Source organism: Amblyomma mixtum, chromosome 7 (genome assembly GCF_055824585.1).
Source record: "Amblyomma mixtum isolate Tamu chromosome 7, ASM5582458v1, whole genome shotgun sequence".
NCBI classification, from domain to species: Eukaryota; Metazoa; Arthropoda; class Arachnida; order Ixodida; family Ixodidae; genus Amblyomma; species Amblyomma mixtum.
Genome location: NC_143018.1, coordinates 134,644,768 through 134,664,600, shown reverse-complemented (window position 1 = coordinate 134,664,600; position 19,833 = coordinate 134,644,768). Strand labels below are relative to the sequence as shown.

The 19,833-nt window shown below is 46.7% G+C and overlaps 1 pseudogene; it reads right to left on the bottom strand.

Moving 5' to 3' along the window:
- Positions 1 to 220: 220 nt before the first annotated feature.
- The window catches only part of LOC149337648 (uncharacterized), a 28,946-nt pseudogene continuing 9,333 nt past the window's right edge, over positions 221 to 19,833 (bottom strand).

Here is a 19,833-nt window from a genome sequence, read left to right as displayed (position 1 = left end):
CTGATTAGAAACTTCGATGTTGCAAAGAATAGCGTGCCTTGCCTATGTCTGACCAGAAATAAATTTATTGCTTTTCTCGAGAGCAAAACCAGAAGAAAAACAACGCCTCAATAAGGATACCTTTGCTCGCACTGGTTACCAAGGGGTATTAGAGATTTTGGTAATTCCAGCTGCTTGAGAAATTGTGAGGTCCCGGGTGTCGCAACTCGCTTGTTGCCCTTCAGTATTTGCAGAAGGCTCCACCAGACTGAACAACCGTTGCGATGCGTCGCGGAAGAGAGTCGTACAGCGCTGGTACGAGGTTGTGGTCGATTTTCAACAGCTCCCATTCGGCTTCAACTTTGCGCCATAGTTCATCGCAGCTCACGTTGTGAAGCCCCATTTTTGATAAGTTCTTTTTCATTAGGCCCCACACGTTTTCAATTACATTCATGTCCGCTCCTTGTGGCGGCCAGTCAATGGTCATGATTCCGAGTTCTTCCAGGCGGCCTTTGGCAGCGCGAGACGTGTGCACGGGGGACAAGTCCTGCTGTAGGATAAAGCAGCCGTCATTGAAAGGACCGTCGAGCACATGAGGCAGGAGCACCTGTTCGACGATATTAATGTAGGAGGCGGTACAAAATCGGCCCTGTATTCTGTGTAGTGGTCCAAGGCCCTCTTTGGTTACAATCCCCCAAACGTTGATGCTTTTGCGTCCACTGGCTCTTACTTGGTGGACGTATCGGGGGTCATACCTACAAGAGAGGAGAACAATAAGTCAATTTAAAATTGCGGCAATTTACACCACAAACGTATCTTAAATTAACAATAACAAGAAAAGGCTCACAGGAATAAATTTGAGAAAATAGAAACAGGCACAAACTAACTAAATATTCATAATAGGAAGAAACGAACCTCGTTAGGTCTGGTCTGTATACTTTGCGTTTTTGGTCCCACTGCGTGCAGAATGTGGACTCGTCGGTAAAGACGACATTGTGCCAGTCATCTGCTGTCCAGTGCAGATGAGCCTGTGCAAAATCCAGTCTTTTTGCTTTCGCTGTGTCGGAAAGAAGCGGCTTTTGGGCAGCACTTCGATTCTTCAGGCCTTCTTCCAAAAGCCGTTTTCTCACCAATTCTTCGCTGATATCGAGGCCAACCGCATCTCTAACCTGGCCAGCCGTCATGAAGGGATTAGTCTCGGCGACGAGAACCAGGGCGGCATCCTCTTCTGCTGTCGTCTTCCGAACGCAGTTCCTTGCTGCATCACCTATGCGCCCTTCGTCTCTAAACGCGCAAATTATCCTGTTCACTGTCGCTACATGTAAATCCAAAGCCATCGCGATCTGTCTTTGGGATGTGCCGCTCAAAGACATGCGTACTGCAGCTACTCTCTTTTCCTCTGGCACCCGAGGAGGCATTGTTGATGCTGCGTGAAGCAAACACTCCAGAAAGCGGATGCAAGGCCTTATATACTGTGAAGCGCGATAGCAATGACATCTGATCGGATTATTTCCCTTATCAATTCACACTTCCCTCTCCTACAGAAAAGAAGGCGGTACCACGTTGCCTTTTCTAATCCTTTGGCAGTGGCGTGGAGACAACAGAAGGAAAGGCGATAACGGACAAAAAAGCAGGTGTGGTGGGGTCCGGTTGCCGGAACAGCCTGGCAGAGGGCAGCTGCACTGGACTGGGCATTGTGCGCACGCGCGTATTCTCGCACACTTCGCCGCTATGCTCCGTTGTACGGCGCTTATCGACTGGCCGGTCGAAGCTCGCGCGTTCAGGTTAAAGAATTGGGCGATTGTACACAACAGACGAGTAAGTGACTTCATGCTGCCAGGCTTCAGTTCGCGCACTTGAACAGTTGCAAGCAGGACAATAGGAATGGGAGAAAGGCAGTGCGTAACGCCTGCCGTTGTTTGGGGTTTAAATCGGTGGTTAGCGAAGACGAGCTTTTGTTCGGTGTGCTTAGGAGAACGGTACTATATATTTTTCAGGCTCCCCGTATCTCGTGTGCTCACGCCGGGAAAAGGAATAACCCCGGTCTTCGTGCATGCGCCTCTGAACACTGTTACAGCGGGGAAGCGATAAAACGCAATAATTTGAGGTCTCGGCGACATTTGCGTTTCCGTCCGCGTGATGGTACTTGCTTAAAGATTTTAATCGATAACCTTTAATTACAGGCGAACCGGACACGTATTAGAATACTCACACGAGCTTGAGTGTCCGCGGAATTCCGTACCCTTCACAACGACGCAGAATCCTTAACGAATGTTACAGCTAACAAAAAGAAACTATAATAAATTCCCAAACTTCAAACCAAGTGAAAGAACAGCGGTGAAGATAAAAACAAACGTTGAAGGTGCAAAGAACGGGTTAAAAAGGATAGTGTGCAGGCGCATGAAGATACTGGTGCTGATCCGCCTATCTTTTGAATCATGTCGGCGCCATGCCAAGTACGAGACGGATCGAGCAAGCAGTAGCAAAAAAGTGATAATGAAGAAGCGATATCTCGGCCTTGCGCGCTGTTCGAAGCTTTCGAAAACCACCAAGCCAGTAGTTTTTCATACGGTGCTTCGTACCGTCTGCGAGTGCGGCTGTGAGTGGCAAGCGGGTGGCCGGAGATGTGGGTGCCCCATGACGATATGTGCCGTCGTTTCCAACGGCTGGCCGCGCTTCGTCGGGAACCCGTCGATGTAGCGTGATCCCTCAACACTTGTGCACAGCGCTTCATTGCATGCGTTCTTACTGAGATGATTACGCCAAGGTCAATTGAAATAGGTCGCGAAGCCGGAGCCTGAATGCGGTCCAGAACCAAGTGCTAGCGACATCAAATTAGTGGTTGAACTAAAGCGCCAAAATGAAATGAGTGGACAAACACGACTAGAAGAGGAAAATAATTAGGACATATTTTGTGTTTCAAAAGCATTCGAAAATAATTGCAGTGATTCCTTTTTAAAATGTTTTAGTTGTGTGCATTTTGTTAGAAAGTATAGCGCTTGCTTTGTAAAAATATTTATGACAGCGTTCGCTCAGAGCAGCGGCAATGGCAGCGGGACGATGCCAAGGTTGACGGTGCTCTGATGTCATACCTTGCATATCTTTTGACCATTCTGCTTGCTTTTGTTTGAAACTCGATTCTGCTAGCACTACTTTTTCCTCGTTGCTTGTTGCTCGAGTTCTTGGTGTGCACATCGTTCGTGTACAGTTTCCGCTTTTCCCTTTTGCCAGCGCTTCTGTGTAGTTTCGTTCGGTTGGGTGCGGTTCTGTCGGTTTTGCCCCAAAAGGGCATCGTATGTGGCCATGGGGCCCCCGTACGCAAAAAAGAGGTGTGCGGTTGCACGATGTGCGAGCGATAACCTGTCTGGCGGCGTCACATTTCATCGCTTCAGCGCTACACCTGCGACATTCAGCGCGACACCTGAGGCGGGGACGATGAAAAAAGGCACAACGAGAACTGACTACCTAAAAATAGCGTTGGTGGTCGGCACTCGTCGTGTCTTCTTTCTTCGTTCTCGTGTCGGGTGTCGCGCTGAAGCTTCGCGGCGTTCAGCAGTTTATTTTTCCCGCCAAGCAGCACGTGACGCTGACGTCACTAAAACACGTGACTTCAACGTGGCGTTTTTATTTTAATTATGACGTCACTTTTTAGTTGCCCACGCATTTCGAAGACGGCGCTGGCTGCGCACCATGAGCCGCCATGTTTTGAACGTATGGGCTTCTATGCAGCCTACGCTACCATAGTACATCTACCTTGATTGCGCCTCGAGCAGTTGAAAGTTTCTTCCTTGGCAATCGTCGGCTTCAGTGTCGCGGACAGTGGCGGGGATGGCTTCTTTCTGGCTCCTACTCTTTCTGCCACGTTGTTTTGCGTATTTTGGGTGCTGGCAAGCTTTTTTTAACTCATTTTTAGGCGGGGTATCCAGGCATCAGAATCAGAACGTTTATTCAATCGGAAATTGTTACAGAAATTGCTGCGTAGTTAACTGGATCCTTAGCCGCTATGGCTAGTGATGGATCCATTACAAACATTATCAGAGCTAAACAATCGATAAATGGAGCATCGCTATGAACAACATACGTGTTTAGCTTGATGCATCAAATTCCTTGTTCAGATAGTGCCGTTTTAGTTTAGACACAAAGTCCGACGAGTATTTCATGTAACACGGATGGTATTTCATATTTTATCCCCGATAAAAGATATTGAGCGCCACCCGCATATGCTGTGAGCTAAGGGTAAATTAAAATTATGTTGTGCCTGCTAGTGTAACGTTTTGGAGAGATGAATATGTAAGAAGGATATGTAGAGTCCGTGCTAATTATCTGGTGGACTAAAATGGCCGTTTTGTACTCGTGTACATTGGTGAAGGGCATTATGTTTAATTAATGTACTGGTCACGATCGTACCGTTTTCATAGGTAATGCACAAGTTGTACCCATGCATTGCATTGAAGTTCTTGCAACGATGGAGTAGGTCCACATCCGCTGCGCACAACTGCTGACGGGCAAATTCGGGAGGCGAATCTCATGCACAGCCGTTGCCTTATGGTCCTGAAACGCAAAGACCATGGAATAAAGAAAACTAGAGGCCCTTTCCATTCGCAATATAGTAGAGAAAGTGTGTTGCAAGGGAGGTCAGAATTTACGCTTAAAAAATTGTAACCGCTAGCACCTGCGCATGGCGCCATTGTTGCAGAGGGCCCGAACGTTAGTTTCAGTAGCAGTGGGTGGGATTTCGGCGAGGTGTGCTTGGCCTTGCTTATCAAAACCACATGTGTCTACCTTCTTGACAGTGCCCATGCATTTAGGATTACTTCTGGGGACTGAAGTTGGCTCCATTGTGTCGCGAGGCGAGTGCGCTATCTCTACGCCACAAAGGCGCATGAGTTCAGCAGAGATAAAGAGAGAAAATGCAGCTGACAAAGCACAGGTTGCCATGACATATGATGATTGCGAAGAGGTTTCCTCGCGTCTGGCGCCACGAAATTTGCGCGCTTGCCAGGGAGCGGATGAGTGGGGTGGAAGGTGGACATGAATAGTTACTAAAAGTTTCAAGCAGGCGGGTTCGTACTGAGGAATCCCGCATGCTATCGCGTTCAGACGTGGTTAGGGTTACTACCACGTTTTCAAGGTTTCGTGCGCTCGCACTACCGCTCCCACTTCTGAGTTGGCCCAGTTTGTCCGTCCGAAGCCTGTGCGTGCACGCTGGTTACCATGGGAACTCCTTCTCCACGCTGGCGCTCCGTTCCAGAGGAACACATGCAGGAAAATGCGGCGTCGGAAGGGGAGGAAAAAGAGGCATCTATCGCCTCGTTTACATGAAACCGACCGCGGCAGGTCGAGTCAGGGTCGAGTTGATTGAGGTCAACCCAACTCGATGACACACTGTTTACATGTACTCGCTACTAGCGAGTCGACTCTCCCGGCGCGCCCTGCGAGTCGCGACCGCACGAGTAGTAAACTGCCTCCCGCTTATGTTGTCTCCTGCAGAAAATGCTTTCCGAAGCGTGAAAGAGGATAAAAGGTAATTTGCAGAGGGGGCTGCGAGTGAACCTACCCATTGCGGCGTATTTCAGGGTTCCAGTCCACGCGACCCTCCGACCCGACTTGGGGGTGTTTACGTGAACCCAGTGACCGAGTTTCTACCGACAGCTGTACTCAACGCAGCCCTATTGTTTTCATATAAATACTGCTTTTTGAGACGCATGCGGATGCGTCCTTTATAAAAATGGTCTATAGACAGGCGACTTGCTTGAATAGACAAAAGAAAATATCTCTAGGAAATCATTAGTCTATAAGGAGCCCATAGACAAAAGTCTATTAAAATTGTATGGCCATAAATCTATAAATTTCTTATAGACTTTCTATAGCAATTTGTATTGCCTAAAGACTGTCTATAGCATTTGTATTGCCTATAGACTGTTTTCTAGAACTTGTCTACAGAGAGTCTATAGACTGTCTAAATAAATTTGTAAGGAGTCCTTGCGCCTCTTCATGCGTACGGGCCGAACAATACGGCGGATGGTCGCGTCCGCCCGGGCTGACCAAGTTGGTGAACTTCAGCTTTCGGGCACACGAGCGGATGCCACCGAGAGGTCGCATTGCAGCCATTGGCTGCTGTTCCCTGACATACCAGGTCTTACCTCCTCATTTTTTTCTGTACAATATGGCCTCTCGCGAAGCGGAGAGGCCAGGCCTAGGTGATAGTAGCTATGCCGAGAGACATGTTATATTGGCCGCGTGTAAAGAGTATTGATAGCGACTTCGAACTTCGCCGCATGCAACAGCGGCCAGCGACAATTTCTCCCGAGTTGTTTTGTCGCCGCCTGCACTGAATTGACTGAGTGGCCTTCAAACCTACGCAAGACGTACACAGTGGTGGTGTCGGGAAGATTTTATTTGCTGTTTGTGATTGTTACAAGTGTTATTTACTCCCGCGGGTATCTTCGTGAACAGCAGCAAGAAGTGATCCCAAGCGTGATTTCCTGTGCATACCGTAAGCTTCACAGCGCGGTGACAACTGCGAGTTTGTGGAAGTGATTACCGCCGTTACGAGTGTTTTTTCAACAGTTAGTAAAGTCGCCTGCAAATATATAGTACGTTTGAAAAGCTCACCACACACGCCTTGTTTTCCGAATGTTGAAAAGAGCTTCGAGCTCTACAGCTAGTCGTATTCGTTGCAATGGTTCCAGTGATCGCCAGCGCAGGTCATTGCTGCGACTTAGCCATCACTGATATTGATCTTACTTTGCGTGTATACTGTCAGAAAACCGCCGTGAAAGCGACGTGACCTTTCTGAATTCTGTGCTTTGCCTATGCGAGACGGTCTCGGCTGCACGGCCGTTGAGCTGTTTTCTGCCGGGAACACGAAAGCGACGCCACCACTCTGTGGCACTGTGCAGCATAAAGTGCCACTGGCGACTATGGGTGGCCGCATTACGATGGTTTGCCGGTGGCACTGTGTAATACGTGGGAAAACTGGCATCTGTCCCTTCTGGGATGACTTCTTTGTTTTTTATTTCCTGCAGGCTTATATCTGCAATAAATAGTTGTGTGACGAATATAATGAATCCAACTTCCCTCAATGTGATCATGAGCGCAGCCAAAGCAGCAGTGTTAAGCTTGGGTAGTGAGGTGTTATCACCATATTAGGAACACTTATGTGCGAGGAAAAGTCATTGTCGCGGGCGTTTCACAATGCGAAAATTTCTTATTTGATTCGACAAGTGCAGCTCTTTTCCATGATCACTTTATGTGATGTAAAAAAAAAAGACCACGAAGCCCACAGGCCTGAAGATTTCACGAGACATTCCCCGGAAGCCCTCTGCCGCAGCCATCCGCAGCGTCCTCCTCGGTGACGGGCACCCAGGACAGCACTGTTGGGCTGGGCCTGTTTCCTAAACCCACTATAGTTGGATACAACTTAAGTCTGCAGTGAAACTGTAACGAGACAGCGAGAAAACACGGGACTACAGAAACGAAGAACACATACACAGCGCTGACTTACAACTGGGTGTATTTCGTGCGAGAAAGCATTAAATGAAGGAAGCAAGCACAAGAAAAAGCACAACACACTACTGAAATCATTCGAAAGTATCCAAGAAAGCCGCTTCTTTCATTGACAAGTGAACAGACGGTTCGCTCAAGCATCCATCTCCTTTGCGGTAGATGACAGAGGCTTCATAGATCTCGGTCAAATGTTTACGGGAATCCCCCAAGGTGAAGTAGATTTGTAATAAGGGAGTAATTACTCATTGGCATCCACCCGAGCGCAGCCATACGGCTACAAAGGAAAGCTGTACAGCTTTCTCAGAAACTTCGTAGTTAAAGAAAAATTCGTCCAGGTCCCGCATTCAATCCCGCATTGCTTTTAGGCGAGAAAGCACTCGTCGAGTTTTCACTTGTTTGTAAGTTTCTAAAGAAAGCCAATGTTTTAAATTTAATATAATGTAACTTCTATACACTTAACATAACATCATCTAACCTTGTGTTTGGCGCATGATAGCCATAGTTGCTTATGCACCATAAAACCCCATATAACTATTTCGACCCAAACGCACCTACCGAGGTCCATACTGACGCCAGTGGGGTAGGAATCGGCGCCGTACTCGCACAACGCAAATCTGGCTTCATCTAATACGTCGTTGCCTATGCCAGCCGCACGATAACAAAGGCTGAATCTAACTACTCGGTCACTGAAAAAGAGTGTCTGGCTATAGTTTGGGCCCTTACCAAGTTCCGCCCTTACCTCTACGGACGCCCGTTTGAAGTCGTGACCGACCACCATGCGCTATGCTGGCTTTCCTCTCTGAAAGACCCATCCGGTTGCCTCGCGATGTGGGCCCTTCGCCTCCAGGAGTACGATATCCGCGTTGTGTATCGTACTGGCCGCAAACATCAAGACGCCGATGCTCTATCCCGCTGTCCACTTCCAGCCAAAATTTCCAGCCTTTCCGCCTTCGACGCCTCCTCACCGATGCTTCACATCAGCGCCATGCCTTCCTCGCAGCGTGCCGACCCATGGATCTCTTCTCTTATTGACTTCCTCACCAACCCTACGGCTGCTTCACCTCCGCGCGCTCTTCGCCGCCATGCTTCCCATTTCTCAATACGTGACAATCTCCTTTATCGCCGCAACTAAACTCAAAGAAAGAAAATAAACTAAACAATTCTGATACCTGGCTTGTTTAATAAAGTCAAACATTAAAAAATTGATTTCGTTTAGTGTTGCGACTGCCTAGCGGAGTAATACAAGACGTCGCGGACCGTGGCCCAGTGTTAACTGCTGTTTTTTTTAACCCTTTAACCGCCAATTTATTTTCCGAAAAACGTGCCAAAATCGCCAATTTTTTTAAGTGACCATAATTTTCTCCATGTTATTCTATTTTTGAAAATATATTACTTCGATGGTTTCTGGTTAAAATTAACAAAAAATTAAAAAAAAGAAAAATTACCGACGATTACGTTACTTCCTAATGCGAAATTTGAGCGCAGCAAATAAGCTGTTTCACCTTTTCGATAGTGAGTCAACCCCAGCTGCGGAGTTGGTTTCAGGGACAACGCCGCCGATGCCGACACAAACAATATGATACCCTCGCTTCCGCAGCGCTAAGAACCAGGTCTAGCCGTGGGAAGGTGCTCACGTATTCGTCGACGTGCCGGGGCCTACGTGGAATAACCGGCGCGTCGGCAACTGAAGAGCACCCTATCCGCCACACAAGAACAGGGGGGGGGGGGGGGGGGACCCTTTCCTCCTCTTTCTGCATGGCGGCGACGGTGTTCTATGCAGTCACGTTATCTTGACTCTCTAGCGGCGTCAGCGGCATCCAGCGGTATCAGTCGGTCGTTATCAGTCGGTCGCTGCTAGCGCTGGGGGGATGAAAGGGGGGCGGAGCTGGTTACGAGGCCGACGACGACGCGAAACCCAGGAACGGACGCCAAAGAGCTGCGCTCTAAAACAGCTTATGAGGGTGGCTTTCCCACAGTGCATGCCGTAGTAATGGGTAGAACGCATTGAAATACCACATATTTATTTCATATTATACGCTGTGAAACAAAAGAAAGTGTATAGACATTGCTTCGTCTTAAAAGGAAGGCCTTGATCAGCCTTGAGATCACGGGCCACAACTTCCAAAGCCTGGGGTGTGGGTGGGTTGCTTCATCCACGGTTTTCATATCGGTGAAATGGAGGCGTTTCCTGCTCATGGCCTTCCCGAACACTGGTGTCTGCAAAACTTCTTTTGTAGACCAGTACATTTCCACTCGAGGTTTACCAATAATATCCTGCAATATTATCACAGCAAGGAAGACCGTGACATCATCGCTGTCTGCCGGTTTCTAGGCAGAACGTCAAGCAACAAACTACTCTACTGCGAGAGCGGTTCGTCTCTGTGACGATTATGTCAATGATGTCCCTGTCAGAAAATACCTAAAACCAGCCGAGAATGTCGTGCTCGTCAGTGGGCTAGCGCAGGATCCCAGGCACTGAAGAAAAATGAAACCGTGGAGGCGCGAGCGGCGGGTTTTTCGTGCTCACACGCTGCCACACAAGTGCAGCGACTCACCCTCGTCGTCGTCGCCACTTTCATCGTCATCTGAAGCCTACTCAAGCACGTACAAAGCCCCAGTCACTTTCAGAAACAATTTCAATATTCTCAGAAATGGTCCTGTCACAACTGCATGAAGAAGCAGCTTTTTTTCGGGACACTGCTACCACCGGCATTCCTCATATATGACGCCAATGTGAATGGCACTTTTGAGCCTTCAATTACGCGCCAAAGGCGCAAAATGCGTTTTTTTATGCTCGCCTACCATCCTCTAGTGTTCAAAATTGCAAGGAATGCAACTGACGACCGTAACTCGTCCTTTGAGGTGGCTGCACCGCAATATCGAATCGGACGAGTGTGGCTCGTCATTAGCGATTTTGGTACCATCTCCCATGGCGAGTACAGCTCGGGGTTGGCGCTTAAAGGGTTTTAAGGTGCATCCGACTGCTGTTCCACTTAACTCTGCTTCTACAGCGAAACTTAGTGCAGTTGCAGCACTGAAAACATGGCACGTGAAGGCCATGGGCGTTCGGGACTCCGAATCAACCTCTATGTCCTCCGTGGAGCATATGGAGATCACAGTAAGCCTTCCGCCATCCTTGCTGCCGAGGGATCGCCGCTTCTCTGGCGGTCGCAGTAGCAAAGGAAAACAACGTATCACTGCGCCCGTCAAGGATGTAGTGATATAATCCTTACAGCGTGGTACGTTTTTCGAATCTGCTCCGCTTCCTAATTTACTTCCGACTGCAACCTGATTTATCAATATGGCCCTTTTGTTATTACAATAGAACTGCAGAGGCGCAAGACATAATTGACGATATCTGCACATTACCAGAGGAACACCGCTCAAGCTTGTCTTCACGAAACACTGTTGAACAACACTCGTAACAATATATTCAAACATTACACACTTTTTCGAAAATACGGCGTTTGCGGCGCTGGTGGTTGTGTGGCCATATCATCATGAACTTGGACGTCAAGGGTATAACGAGTGTCTAACTAGCATGGCATATCTTTATCTGAGCCGCCGCGGTGGCTCAGCGGTTATGGCGTTCAGCTGCTTATCCAAAAGACGCGGGTTCGAACCCGGTCGCGGCGGCCGAATTTCGATGGACGCGAAATTGCCCGTGTATTGTGCGATGTCAGTGGACGTTAAGAGCCCCAGTTGGTCAAAATTTCCGGAACTCTTCACTGCGACGTCTCTCAGAGCCTCAGTCGCTTTGGGACGTAAAACCCTGTAATCCTCTTTATCTACCGCCAAATAGTTGTTCTCCCATTAATCAGCCGCTAGAGATAATGAATGAGTCAGTGCTCATCACCCGCTTTGGTGTCAGTGATAAAACAAACTTAGACGGGAATATGATCGAACTGCTTCTAAACACAACGAATATTGTCGCATTGAACAACGATGACATGGCCCATTTCAACACTGCAAATAGAACTTACTCCTGCATAGATCTATCTCATGCATCACCTGGATTATGTCTCCATTACTCATGGGATCTATTTGAAGTCATTCTCGAAGTGATCATTTCCCCATCCTCCTGCAAGCTGGAACTTCAGCTCCAGCTCTTTGAGTTAGACCTCCTCGATTGAAATTAGGACAAGCCCAATGGGACCTTTTTTTATATAGGCTATAATAGTGCATGCAGATTTGGTAGATTTAACTATAGAGGTAGCGAATACTATAATCACCAAAATAATCATCGATGTGGCTAGAAGATCGATCCTTCGTTCCAATGGGAAAGCTCCAAAATATTCGAATTCGTGGAGGAACAATGACTGCCGCCAGTTTAAAGGCCAGAAATAATGCATGGCCAGACTTCTAGCAATGGTTGCTAAACTCATAACAAGAAAATAAATTACAGCTGAAGGGCGGTATGTTCGGCGGAAAGAAAAGAACGGGTCTTCGAAAAAAATTGTTTCCGATGTAAAGTGTCCGTCTTTAAATATATTAGGACGGGAAAAAATACGCAAGGTCGATGACGAAAGTCGGGTATTTACTACCCCTCTTCTAAACACAAATCACTCCGACTCCAGAAGTACGTACAAAAGGGCACGCCGATATTCTGGGTGAGCATTTTTATAAAGAATCGAGTTCTACGGGGTACACGGACGACTTACTGAAATTTAAAAAGAACGCTCAACGCAAGAAACTTCCAAGCACAAGCGCAAGCAAACAGTACAACTTTTAATTTACGCTGTTTAGAACTCGTGCTAGCGAACTGAAAAGCTACCGCGGTTGGTCCAGGCGAAATTCATTACAGCATTCTGCAAAATTTGCCTCCTCCTTCCCTTGATGCCTTACTGTCCTTTTTCAACCGCATTTGGAAGGAAGGTAAACTCCCTAAAGACTGGAAAACAGCAGTAGTGATTCCGATTCTCAAGTCGGAAAAAAATTCGTTGGAGGAACTCGGATATCTCTTAAGTGCGGGAAGGCGGAAGCAGTTTACTACTCATTGCATTCATTTAAATTTGCCGCGCTTGAATTCATTTCACGACAGAGAAGATCGTGGCGAGAGGAAGCGGCGACGTCACACTGCGCATGCGCTGCGTGTCGGCAGTTGTTTGGCGCCAGATCACACTGCTTCGACGTCCTTTCGTCTGATGCGACGTCATCATCCACTTTTCCTCGTGTTCGAGCAATTTTTACGCAAATTATAGATCTTTAACTGATCTTAAGTACTGATGACGCTTAATTACACATTTTTCAATCTAATTTTTCACAAATCCGGCGTTTTCCCGTTCATTCTGTGATAATTTTCTCGATGCTTCCGATGGATGTGACGTCACACCGTTCCCGTCGCTATATCGACGTCCGCGCTCTATGGACGCACTTCGTTTTCTTTTTTTCCTTATAATTCGCTATAATTAACTGATCACTCTAGAGTCATAAAACTTGGCGTTGGCATTACATTTGGTCCCCTATATCTGATGCTACCGTTAGTTTTCTCCTATCTCGATCAGTTTCCGCGTTATTCGTGGAAGACGGTGTTACATCGGACGTGTAACCGTCGCCCACAGCTGCTGCTGCTGCTCTTCGACGACTATCTGCTCAGGCTCCTCCTTTTCTGTACCGAAGAAAATGACAAAGCAGCGGGTCAGAGATCCGCCGCGACAACGCCATCATGTGGGAGGTATGAACTATGAAAATATTATAAGTATAAACTTCTCAACGACACAGCTCGGTATGAAGGACGGCAACGTCGAACAGAAGAGGATCACAGGGAAATGCACTCCAAGAAAAAGTACTTTAAACGCAATCAACCATATCTCAAGGAATTCATGAACTGCATATGAAGCAGACAGCAAAGAATGAGGAAATCAGATGAGTGAAAGCACAGTATCAGAGGCCGCATATCACTCGCGATAGAGAGAACTCGCGGTAAAACATCACACAGGAACCACACCCACCTAATTCCGAAGTAAGGCAGTCAGAGTCTTCACCCACGGAGTCTGATGTCGAAAATGGCAAGGGATAGCCTTTGAGCTCTTCCGCTTCTGTCAGTGGTAACCTTAGCATTACCGACTCGCAATACAGTAAGGGGTATTGGTCGTCCTCCGCCATAGTCTTCAAGCGCGACCGAAGAACGCGAACAAATGCGGTAAGCGAGTGGTCGCTAGTTGTACCGCTGTCACGACTGACAAGTGCAAATTCTGGGCACGCCGTCGCGCCAGAAACGCCAAAGAATCCGATGACAGGTGCCCGGCAGGAAATAAAAACCTTTCCAGAGACTGTTCCACCGACAACCGGCCCCGCGCGGCATATGGCAACTGACGTACTGACCGGTCACAGTTGGAGAGGATTAGTGGGGGAAATATGGGGGACCCGCGGGAAGGGTCAAGTCACCGCGCACCCAAGTGCATGAACTGCAATGGTGCACACTGCGCTTACTTCAGGACTGCGCTTCAGGACTCCTAATCAATCTCCAAGTCATCCGTGGCGGATATGGAGGTCACCGTAAGCCTTCCGCCATCCATGCTGACCAACGATCCCCGCTTCTCTGGCTGTCGCGGTAGCACAGGAAAACCTATCCCCACGCTCGACAAGGATGCAGTTACATACTGCTTACAGAATGGTACGTTTTTCGAATCTTCTCCGCTTCATAATTTACTTGCGACTGCAACCTGATTTATAATATGACCGATTTGTTACTAATAGGGAACTGTACAGGCGCAAGACATAACTGTGACGATATCTGCGCGCTACTAGAGGAACACCACTCACATTTGTCTTAAGGAAACACTGTTGAACAACACTCGTAAGAGTATACTCAAACATTACACATATTTTCGAAAAGATGGCTTTTGCGGCGCTGGTGGTGATGTGGCCATATCATCGCTAACTTGGACGTCATAATCATAGAGCTGAACTTCAACAATTCTTTAGAAGCCCTCGAAGTAACGGTTTAACTCCTGTCTAACTACCATGGCTTCTCTTTATCTGAGCGGTGGCTCAGTGGTTATGGCGCTCAGCTGCTGATCCGAAAGATGCGCGTTCGAACCCGGTCGCGGCAGCCGAATTTCGATGGAGGCGAAATTGCCCGTGTACTGTTGCGATGTACACGGGCAATTCCCCTCCCCCCCCCCCCCCAAAAAAAAAAAAAAAACATCTTTTCCACATTTTCCCGAACGTCCGTTTTCGGGCTCTCATAGGGCGAGATGTGATTTTTGACGTACAACTGGAAACCTTTTTCCTGCGTGATGCGTCATGTAGTCCCCTACTTTGTACGTTCACCGTTTCGCGGCTGCCTTATTTCACACAATTACACGTTGTACACATTGGTAGTTATACGAGCACAACTCGTAGTGATTGTCTAGGTATCGTGGTCCTGCCGTGACCCCAACGTTGTCTTGCCATGCCGCCGGCGCGGCGACGACGGCGTCGCCATTCACCTGCGGATGCTGTGGGCAGCAACCTCGTCGGGCGGCAAAGAGCCACCCATTCATGTCTTTATCGCACCATGGGACACAGCGACGCCAGAGGGGATCATCCCTTTTTGGCTTGACAATTAGCGCCGACCAGCCGCCTTGAAGGAGGCAACTGAGGGCGGAACAAACACACTTCCTAGAACTGAGTAATGAAGGCCCCTAATCCCGCTGGTGAAATGTCCGGGCTGGTGCTTTGACCTTCGTGGACATGCCGTGGCGGGTTATCTCAGCCTTCGGCGTGTTTCCCTTGGTATCCAAATGAATATTGCTCGCGTAAACGTTAACATTCAAATACTGAGTAATAGTATAACATCTGCATCGTTCGTCATTTATTTTTCAACAACAAAGCGCACAAAATTTTTTTGTGAATAAAAGAAACCAAAAATCGTTCTATCTATTTATTTCTTTTTTGATATACGAAAATCTGTCACCCCTCCCTCCCGTCCGCCCCTGCTAAATCCACGTTCTGGGACCGCCAGTGGCTCCACCAACCACCCCTAACATCACTGGGAAACGAATCACTGTGAAAATGGAACAGAAGTTTCTCGATGTACTTTTCGATGCAAAACTGACATTTGGGCCGCAAATTAAAAAGCTGAGGCACCGCGCAAAAGAAAAAGCAAAAAAAAAAACATACTGAAAATTCTTTCCCACAAGACTTGGGGGGGGGGAGGGGGGGGGGGGCAGATAGAATTTGCTTACTCCGGCTGTACCGGTCGGCTGTACCGGTCGCTAATCCGCACCAAGACGGACTATGGTTGCATTGTTTATAGTTTACCCCAGCCGTTTTTCTGTCAGTCGACGTCTCTTTCTACGCTGGGAATCATTTGGCGTGCGAATTTGGCCTTTCTGTAGAAAATATGTTTCAATATAAAAAATACGTTCGACCCTGGTTGAAAATGCCCCTTCAGTGCTAAGTATAACAACAATGTTGAACCTTCGGCAATGGTAAAAAGCGAGTTTCAGAAAATTCATGAAAAATACCGTGATTTTTTAGCTTTCTGCTGGGATGCCTCCAAAAGACGCGACTGTATTACTGCAGCTGCTGTGCAGGAGGCTTCAAATGGTCGTACAACCCAGATGGAAGTGTGCACTATACTCATTTGTAGTAATACGTAAGTAATAATATAATAAAATAAAGAAAATAAAATAATGAGCACAAACAGCAAAAAGGCGGTGATTTACAAAGACTCGAGGAGCCCTATGACATTAATTATTTCAAAACAGTGATAAAACTTCAATTCGTGATACGTGGTTGCAGCGTTCATTTCTGCTGGGTTCGAAGCAATGTTGGTATGGCTGGGAGCGAGTTTGCCGACTCCATAGCAGGAAAAGCAACTGTGATCGATACCTGCAAGATGAGAGTTCTTTGCCAGGACTATGGAGGAAAAATTCAACGAGCGGTAATGTCTACATGGCAGCTCGAGTGGAACCGCAAACAAAAGAACCAACTGCATTTGGTGAGACCAAATATAAGTTAATGGAAGGATTTCCATCGCAAAAACAGATTTTACGAAGTCATACATTCAAGACGACGAATCGGACACACGCATCTAACAAACAGCTACTTGCTTTTATTAACACAAGAGTCTGAATGCGAGCACTGTAATGACCCGCTGTTAGTTGTTCAGATTCTTTTAACCTGTTCATTTCATGAAACTCATCGCCGCGCGCATTTTTGAAAATTTCATGAGTACTCTATGCCATTTCATCCTTCTCTGTTATTAGGGGATGACTCCATTGTGCAATCTGACGACGTCATGCGTTATTGAAATAGAATCGAATTTAATGATCATACAAAGTTTTAATTTTTTTGATCAGCATAACATTTGAATAGGGTACCCTGGCACTGACAAGAGGGCGCCGTAGCCAAGCACGGCGGGGAGGGAACTCCTCGCCCTTTTGCAAGTGGCAAACCCTGTCATTAACTTCCATTTAAATTTTGATTTTTACTCACATCACATCAGTGCATTTATTTCATTCTATATAGGATTTATTTTATTCCAGTCATTTACGCTGTATTTTTAGTCTAGGTTTTAATACCCGGCCTGTAATCATCCCGTCGGTTTACCTAACATAACACAAACTTGAACACTTCTCTGGCACTCTTTGACCTTAGTCGCCCTTGCGCCATTAAACTCCCAACTAACTATCTGACACAAGTTGTAAATTTATTGTTTTCAAACTACGCGAGATGATTAGAATTATGTGTCGTATGGCGCAGAAGTTTTCGGGGGGAAAAATAATGGTCGTCTATACCTAACATCATCACATTAAACGGGAAAATATAAAATTGAGCTCTCTAGAGCTGATAAAACCACGCTAAAAAACAAGGATGACAGCAAAGAACAGGCACCGCCACCGCTTCAGGCAGCAGTTCTAGTCGTGTTGTCCCTTAGTGCAGTTTCACCTTGTTGCTTTGCCACCAGTCCAAGCATTGTGGCACTAAGCCAGGACACCAGCTGAACCCATTGCAGGACGCAGTATGCCCCTATATACAGGGTGTTTCACCTAAGATTGAACACAATTTTTAAGTATAGGCCTTTTGGGTAAGAATAGCGATTTTTTTCCGCATAGCAATGGCAGAGGTGTTGTACATCAGAATACAGCTACGGCGAGCTAACTAGCAGGCTGGTTAACTAATGTCGGACAGTTAACACTTTAGCTATTACTGTTAGGCTCCTTAATTACTTAGAGGTGTGTAGTTCACCTTGAGTAATATTTCTAGGAGTTTTTAGAATTTCGAAAAGGTAGATACCCTCTGCGCTGTGGCCCAACATATTTTGGCTATTTCGACGAGTTACGGGCACTGGAGAGGTTGCTTTGCCTGCAAGTTTCTCGAAAGCACATGCATTTTGGCATGATGTAGTAGAGATTTGTTGGACCTCTGCGCCGAGGGTAACCGCGTTTTAGAAATTCTAAAAACCGATAGCGATATTACTTATTCTGGGCTACACGCCTCCGAATAATTAGGGGCCTAACAATTAAGATTAACTATTCAGTATTAGTTAACCGGCCTGCTCGTTACCATGTCTTAGCTGCATTCTGATGTACTACACCGCTGACAATGCTATGAGGAAGAAGGACTTTATCTAAAAGAGTCAATTTTTTAAAAAATTTGTAACTCGTATGTGAAACTCCCTGTGTATATCTAGTGTTTATAATGTAAATAGTTCCTCATCCCTCTTATATGCGTCTTGCCTGTCGTCACACAGCAACTGTTGCTTCACTTCTATGACTACCACGTGTTCCTAATCATGAAAAAGTGCCGCCGCGGTGGCTCAGCGGTTATGGTGCTCGGCTGCTGACCCAAAAGACGCGGGTTCGATCCCGACCGCGGTGGCTAGAATTTCTTTGGAGGAGAAATTCTAGAGGCCCCTGTACTGTGCGATGTCAGTGCACGTTAAAGAACCCCAGGTGGTCGAAATTTCCGGAGCCCTCCACTACGGCGTCTCTCATAGCCTTAGTCGCTTTGGGACGTTAAACCCCATAAACCAAACCATAAACCAAACCCTAATCATGAAAAACATTATGTACTCTGACTGCTAGATTGGTGCGCCCAAACCATTACGCTTTCTGAAAAGCATTCTTTTGATAGCCAACTTTTCATTCTTCGTGATATGCACATGCACGTTGCTCTCTCTGAGAAATCATGCGATAAAATTCCTTGCAGCATAATCTTAAGGGCTCATGTTTTTACTTGCAACCTACTGTTCTAAACTGGATCCAAGTGATCCTAACCAGCTGCCACTAGTCGGCCTATGCTAACTCTTACTCATCCTGCCTTTCTTTATTTGGTATCTCAAGCCACCTGATATTGTCGTTGGGCCTTCCTGTTTCTTACATTCATTAATGACTTGCCATTCAGCGTTTCATTTAACTATTGTTCATTGATTACTAACTGAAGAAGACGACCGTAATGTTGAAACAATGAATGATAATCTTACAGCTATCGTTACAGAGTGCGCCGCAGAAGTAGGTGGTAGGATGGTTCGACAGGATAGCAGCAAGCTATCTCAGGAGACTAAAGATCTGATTAAGAAACGCCAAAGCATGACGGCTTCTAACTCCACAGACAGGATAGAAATAGCAGAGCTATCGAAGTTAATAAATAAGCGCAAGGTAGCCGACATAAAAAAGTTTAACATGGAGAAAATCGAGCACGCTCTAAGGAACGGAGGTAGCCTAAAATAAGTGAGGAGAAAACTGGGCATAGGTAGAAACCAGATGTATGCACTAAAAGACAAACAGGGCAATGTCATCAGCAATATGGATAAGATATTTGAATTACCGAAGAATTTTACACAAATCTATACAGTAGCGAATGTAATCATCAAGTTACTGAGGGAGGCAGTCGAGCACAGCAATGGGACATCCTGCCAGTAACGAAGGAGGAAGTAAAGAAAGCCTTAAGAGCAATGCAAAGAGGGAAAGCAGCTGGTGAGGATCAGGTAACAGCAGATTTGTTGAAGGACGGAGGAGAGATTGTGCTACAAAAACTAGCCACCCTGTACACGCAATGCCTTGTGACCTCGAGAGTACCAGAAGCTTGGAAGAACGCTAACATTATCTTAATTCATAAGAAAGGAGACGTCAAGGGCTTAAAGAATTACCGACCGATCAGCTTATTGTCCGTTGCCTAAAGGTATTTACTAAGGTAATCGCTAATAGAATCAGGACAACCTTGGACTTTAGTCAACCAAATGATCAGGCAGGCTTTCGTAAAGGATACTCGACAATAGACCACATTCACACTATCAATCAGGTGATAGAGAAATGCGCAGACTATAACCAACCCCTACATATAGCCTCCATTGATTACGAGAAAGCATTTGACTCAGTGGAAACCTCAACTGTCATGCAGGCATTGCGGAAT